Below are 7,153 nucleotides of genomic sequence, written 5' to 3' on the forward strand. Positions count from 1 at the left end.
ATACAGGTTTTGGGGCTTTAAAATGGCCCATAACATGAACAAAAGCAGCCCAAAGGACCATTTGTTGTTGTGGAAACATTTTAATTTTAAAGGAAAAACTCTCCAGTGGTCTATCCATAGCATAGTTTATCAGCCGGGGTCAAGCAGGGATTTGGGCCAGCAACTCGGGGAATGCACTTAGCCAAGGTGGCTGCTGTACCTCTGTTAGCGGGCTCAGGGTGTGGGTCAAGATGGCCGGTATCCACCCCGTCCAGGAGTCTGGACGTCCAGCCGCCACTCGCCTTGCCCAGGAGACACTCCTGTATCCTCCCACGCGAGCTTGGATTTGAAAATAGCGGCATGTGTCAAAAGGGCGCTCGATAACGCAGCTCAGACATCATGTGGTGGAGGTGTGCGAGGAGCTGATGGAGGATCCAGGGTGAAGACAGGAAAACATGATGGTGACAGGACAGCGGTTATTAAGTTCCACATAAACTGATCAGGCAGGTTTTTGTTAAATATTCAATCCAAGTTTTAGTAAATGCTTTTGTGATGGACAAAAATGTGTGTACTGTACATTTTTCTTTACACTTCAAATCTAGGTTTCTATGTTGTGACATCGCTGTGCTCATGGTCCGGTTAGGTTTAGGCATTAAAACCACTTGGTAACTGTTAGGAAAAGATCATCTTTATCATTATAGCCAACAAGACATATGCCAAACGTCCAACCGCGGTCCAAGTCACATCACTGGATGTCTTTAAGGACACCTGGGGACATCTCCAGATGTTTTTGTAGGGGACAAAACTGGCCCCTTTTCCACAGGAAGTCGGACCATCTCCATCTGTGATAAAAGCCCCCAAAACAGGTAGTTTAAGCCAAACCATGATTTTTCCAAACCTTAACAAAGTGGTTTTTGTGTGTAAACCTAAGCAGAGCATAAGAAAAGCATTGTGACAAGAGAGAAATAGACAATTCAACCTGAGGAAACATAACGTAGCAACATGAGGAAACGTTTTGTTTTAACGTATCTGTTGTTTTGCAGAAATTAAAAATTATTCTGGCGATTAGGTGTCAATTTTTTAAAGTGTTAAACGTGTCAGTTTTGTGTTTAAAGCTTGTTGTGTTACTGTAAAGTGTCCATAAAATGAATGAATTATCAGTTGACTGACTTAATTGAGACTTGACTCCCTAAGAACTTACTTGACTTGAGACTGAAAGCAACAAAATTTAGGTTTTGATTTGGCAAAACCTGAGAACAATAAAAATACGTAAAACAAACAGCAACAGGCAGACTTTGAATGGCTACACATAGCATTTAAATTTAAGCTTGTGCTTTGAAATACTGCATAAAATACAGTAAATATATATATATATATATATATATATATATATATATATATATATATATATATATATATATAGATATATATAGATATATATATATATATACCTATAGTAAAACAGGTTGGACGAGTGAGCTTCATCAGTCCTTCTCTCAGCCTGAAATAAATGAATCTGATCTGTGTTGAGCTCCTGTCTCGTCAGGAGAAAGCCCCTCCTCCTTTCTCAATGCCATTGTAATGGAAACTCTCTGTCAGGCCCTTATATTTTTAGGAAAAGCTATTATTGTTCTGTTGTTGCTTGCGTGCCCCAGGATGTGTTCCCCCGAACAAGGTCAAAATTCCTGTTTTGTCGTCATTATTCTACCAGAGAATAGGCAACTCACCCACAATGCTCTCTGTTCGCTGGGGTTCCTGGTACTTGTTTGTCTTCCATGGATACAAATAGACCCGAAATGGCATTCGGCCGAAGCTGAGTGAAGCTATTGTGGCAGAGAATAGTTTGAATTCATACTAATGCAGCTGGAAGTTACGCTGAAGTCATTTTCTATAGGTGGACCAGGCGTCCAGAGGACATTAGTTCATCCTTGAAGCCTCTCAAGACCCAATTCTGAATATTATAGATAATATTTCAGATGCTTGTAGTTTTAGACATTTAACAAGGAGAATAAGAGATGACTTGTGCATCTTGGTTTGATTTCTGAGAAAATACCTCCAGGATTACATTCACTCACAAACACAAAATAATAAATCCTACAACACAAAATATACGTTTAATCACATTAACCCTCACTTTGTAATCTTGTATCCTACGAAGCGTGCTGCAGTAAATATATAAACATATAAAACTCCAGCACACCATCTTTTTTACAGCAAGTTTATTAATTAATTAATTAATTATTACTTCTGTTTGTTCCTGCTACAACTGGTTCCTCCAGGTCCACACAGCTGGATGGGTGATGTGTGAATTTGGTCTAAATTATGAACGGTTAGTTTCAGAAAGTATCAGAAATGGTCAGACAGTTGCTGTTGGAGAGGTGCTGGGGGAGCGGGTTTCTGAAACTAGTCAGCCATCATACAAACAGTTCTGATGGAGGATACTGAGGCCTTAAAGGTCCAGTGTGTGGGATTAAGTGACATCTAAGGGTGAGGTTGCAGATTGCAAACAACTGAATTTCCCTCATCTCAGCCTCCCCTCGGTGGCTGCTAAAAACATGAGAAAAGCAATAGGCATTCCACAGAACCAGTGTTTGGTTTGTCCTTCCTGCTTGCTGTAGAAACATGGCGGTGCAACATGGCTGACCCAGGCCCCCAGGATGAGCACCAGGCTTTGAAGCTAGTTTACATAGTGGCCAAACCGTGTAATTACATCATCATGTGACGTACTCGGGCCCAACCAAGACTTTTTCGCATAAGCTCACATTGTGAAAGAAGCATCTGTGAAACGGTGGATACATTTTTTTTCATTCTAAGGTCATGAAAAGACAACAATTTTTAATTTAAGGTGTGATATGTGTGTGATTACTCAAAGTCAATTTATATTTTCCATATTTCTTCAAGTTCTGCTCCCCTCTGACACACCCGTAACACATTCAGTTAAACATATATGTTGTTTTGCAGTAATAAGATTTAAAACATTTTTAAGTAGACACCATAAATTTGAATTAAGCTTCAAATTTGAGAGACTTTTTAACAGGCTTTGGATGCTGTGTGACAGTCTCTCTCAATGGAACAGCAAAGGGATTAAGGGAACATTTAAATTAATACTTCTTTTGTACCTCCCTGCTAATGAGATGTAAATATGTCCCCACAAAAGTTAAAAAAAAAAAAAAAACCTCTGGGCTGGATGTTTCTGAGGCTGCTGGGACCACTGAGGCTTGATACTATGGGACAGCTGCTGCGGCTCCTCCGTCCCCCTGCTGTGAGGGAGCCAGCCGGACCTATTGTCTTTTCCCAAGAATGACCAGAGAATGTGGCAACTCCTCGGGTCACATAGTCTTTACTTCTGTTTGTGTGTGTTGGTGACTGGGGTGAGGGGTAGGACGTGGCTGTGGCCCTGTCATTCACGTCTCTATAGGAGCACATGCCATCAGAGCTAATTACCTGCCTGGAAGGACCAATTAAGATCCCCTCTAATGCCCCCAAACAAGAGGGCTTACAGTAGAGTATGTGCAGTGATGAACATACGTGCAGGACAGTCGCATGAACATCAACTCCAGACAGCTTCTTTTCTTATTCTCAGCTCAGACATATCTCTTATTGAAAGCTTTATGTTTAGTGAATGTACAGTGGTGCCATAAGAGTAAATCCATTGTGTTTTGGCTTCAATAAGGCCTTTCCTCTGGACCTGCTGTAAAACCCAACACTTTGTTTGAACTGTGCTGCCTTTATCTTTTCTCTAACTGTATGAGAGAAGCTGTCGCAGCTGGACTCCAGCAGCACTGTGAGATAATTATGATAAGACATGGCCGAGTTGTTCTATGAACAAACATGGCCACCGAGGCCAGAGGAAGGGAAGAACAATGGAGGCGATTTACAGCAGACTGGAGGTGTCAGCAGTCCGTCATTACAGTTACAGCAACGGTTGTTAGTTTACTGCCAATGAGCTCTCTGTTGACCTTCTTTAAACAGTGCGCTGAAGAGCTTCTGCACGTTCAGATGATTAATTTCTTGCCCAAATATCTGGTACAAATATTTGTTCATTGACCAGGTGAAAACCATCTTGACTCACTGCACTATGGAGCATTGGTACCTCACCATGTTTTCAGTCTTTCATTTCTTTCTAATGCAACTTTTTCAACTAAATTTCTTTAGATAAAAAATAGTATATATAGTTAGAGGTCTGGCCAAGCACTGCCAATACTTATGCACTTGTTTTTCCTGCTGTTCTATACCATTTATGTACATTTTATTGCTTTATACTTAATTGCTTACTTTGCTGCTATTGTACTGTGTTTTTATTGCTTTACACATTATATTTACTTATTCACTATTTCCATATTGGAGCCTCTCAGACAAAGAATTTCACATGAGTGCAATTGTACAACGGGAGTGACAATAAACATCTTGAATCTTGAGATACAGTATGATCAAATAACAGTGATCATTTCCACTCACCATTAAATGCAACATCACATGCGAAAGGTGCAATGAAACGCCTTTCTGAGTGACAAATGTGGCTGTTTATTGGGGTTCAGATGAAGTTAGATGGCAGCATATTGTCAACACTCCAAATGTCTAATTCTGTAAAGAGGAACATTTGGCCTCGAGCAACCTGGTTGAAATCTGTTTATCCACGGATCCAAGAGCCGTATTTCACCTTAATAACCCCATCAGTGCCCTCCACTGACATCAGCAGGGAGGGAGGTTTAATGTGGCAAATGTGGTTTTGGAAGATGGAAAAGTGCTTTAAGGTTTGCCTTTGTATTAGAGTCACACATGACCACCTGCCAGATACACTGGTGCTTTATCCAAGAAAGAAAAGAAAGGGGGGGATGAAGAGCGCTTTCATTTCTTCTTGTAAGATTGTTTTCTATTTCTGATTCTAGATATAGAAACCTATGATAAGGAGTGTGAAATGTCAGACTGACTGTTGGCACTGTAGGTTTCTGCACCATGGATATGTTGCAACTTTAGTTTTCTTCATGATCAATTTTAAATTGTATGTCGTGACAACGCTGTGATGTTTTCAATGTGCAGCTACATAAAAACACTGATTACTGTTATTTCAAATGGTTTAATTAACTTTCAATCTTTTTCAAGCCCAATTATGTGAGATGTAAGTCTCATTTTTCTATTGAGGTGACACTGAAATTACAGTGATTGCAAAAGATAAAGATAATTGCTACTATTATCATCATAGATCATTTTATGAGTCAGTTTGTAAAATATGAATATTACCTGGGCGAGGCCACAGAAGAACATCACTGCATTTATTCAGTATGAAACCGTTGTCTGCATACCCAAGAGAGCTAACAAGAGATTAAAATAGCCCAAAACCAAATTATATTTTCATTTATCAATTTTTCAGTCTAATAAGTTCATTAGTATTGAGCCTTTCTTACCAGACCAATAAAAAGGTGTCTTTAAAAATGACTCTTCCATATATTACCAAGCTATTTGCAAACAAACAAGTTACATAAATTCAATCGCAAACAGAAAATGAGACAGAAAATCACTTAACACGAATTGAATTTACTCCAGTGGAATCAAAAACCTGATACCTATTTGTTTTGTTGCATTATAATCTAATGAATTCCATGTGTGAATAATGAAAAACCCTCTGATGGATCGATTGAAATGAAATTGAGTTGACCTCCAGGCTGAGGTCAGAAGACCCAAATGCCGCTTCAGCCAAACTTAACCTCTGCCTGAACGCCCTGCGTGTCCTCTATCCGGCCTGACAGCAGCCGTTGTTTCTGGGGGAGGGAGGGAGGAACTCGTGTCCCCTGATGGCTCACTAGAGGGTGACGGTTTGGAAAGTCCACTTTGACCTTTGACGTCGGGCCTTCAGGAGTGGACAGTCATTGCGCCCCCCTCCTCCACCCTCTCAGAGGCTCGTCTCTGGCTGGTTGACCTTTCAAATGACCCCTGAACACTGTCCGTGTCAGTCATGTTTCGGCTGTTTGGCGTGTTTGACTTTGAACAGCAGCGAGATCTGCAGCTAAATACTAACATCAGGTTTATCTCAGTTCAAGACAAAAAAGACACAGATGAGATTTCTGTGTTTGATGCCGTGGTGCAGCTGCTCTCTGGTCACTGCTGTGTGGAAACTGGTGTTCATATTTGACCCGGTGTTCAAGGATGTAAAAAAAACCTTAAAAATAGACTAACATTTTTGAACTTCTGAAAGTCAGTGGGTTTTTTGAATGGGTTTTCAGTTAAATGCCTGAAATAAGGTTTGTGGTCATGCCACTAAATACCCCACATTTGAATGAAAAAGTGCTGACGTGTCCTGAAAAGCCGGTTCATAACAAGCAGCTAAATGAGACTACAGAGGTTGTCGGGGACATTAAACGTCATCATGACAAACACGGAGACTCATCTACTCACTAATCCGTCTTTACAGGCTTACTTTAACGTTACAATTTATAGATCTATCAATTTATAGTAAAGTATGTACAGTATAGTGTAGTAAGACGCTTAGTGACACTGAAGTCATGCGACCATAGCCTATAGCCTAAAGTTAGCTTTTTACCTCTGGCAATTGCATATTTGCTTAAATAAATCACAATCTTCTTCTTGCTGAACAGAACGTGTAAGTATCATAAACTTGTGTTTACCTTGGAGCTTATTTTCCAATTCAAAAATCCCAGAGGCTTTTTGTCAAGGGAACCAGGGCGATGCTAACTTTCTGGTTAGCCTACATAAATATATCATCGCTATACCACTCTATGATGGTCTGGAAAACCATGGAGGAAGTGTTTCACAAACACATAGGAGATCACGGAGGTTGAGTGGATTCGCATATGTACACAGAGCTATGTGGAAATGAGGTGTTATTCTTGCCAAACTATTCTCACTAATACTACTACAACTTTAAAATCTATAGCCTACATCCTGCTCTATAATTACCAATATGGTTCTCAATGTCAAGTTCAGGAACCCTCAAGGAGTCCGAAGATAAATCTATGGGGTGACATGATGATTAAAGACAATTATATTTTTTTAAAAAGACTTTTGTTTAACTGGTGTTTGTATTATATTCCCCCTAATAAATATTGGATACTTCATGCCTCTAAAAAATCCTTCACATAAAACAATCTGAGAAGGAAGGAAACACTGCTCACAACCCATATCCACACTGTGGTTATTTTCTATGACAAAGCTTCGT

Source organism: Pagrus major, chromosome 22 (genome assembly GCF_040436345.1).
Source record: "Pagrus major chromosome 22, Pma_NU_1.0".
Taxonomy (NCBI): Eukaryota; Metazoa; Chordata; class Actinopteri; order Spariformes; family Sparidae; genus Pagrus; species Pagrus major.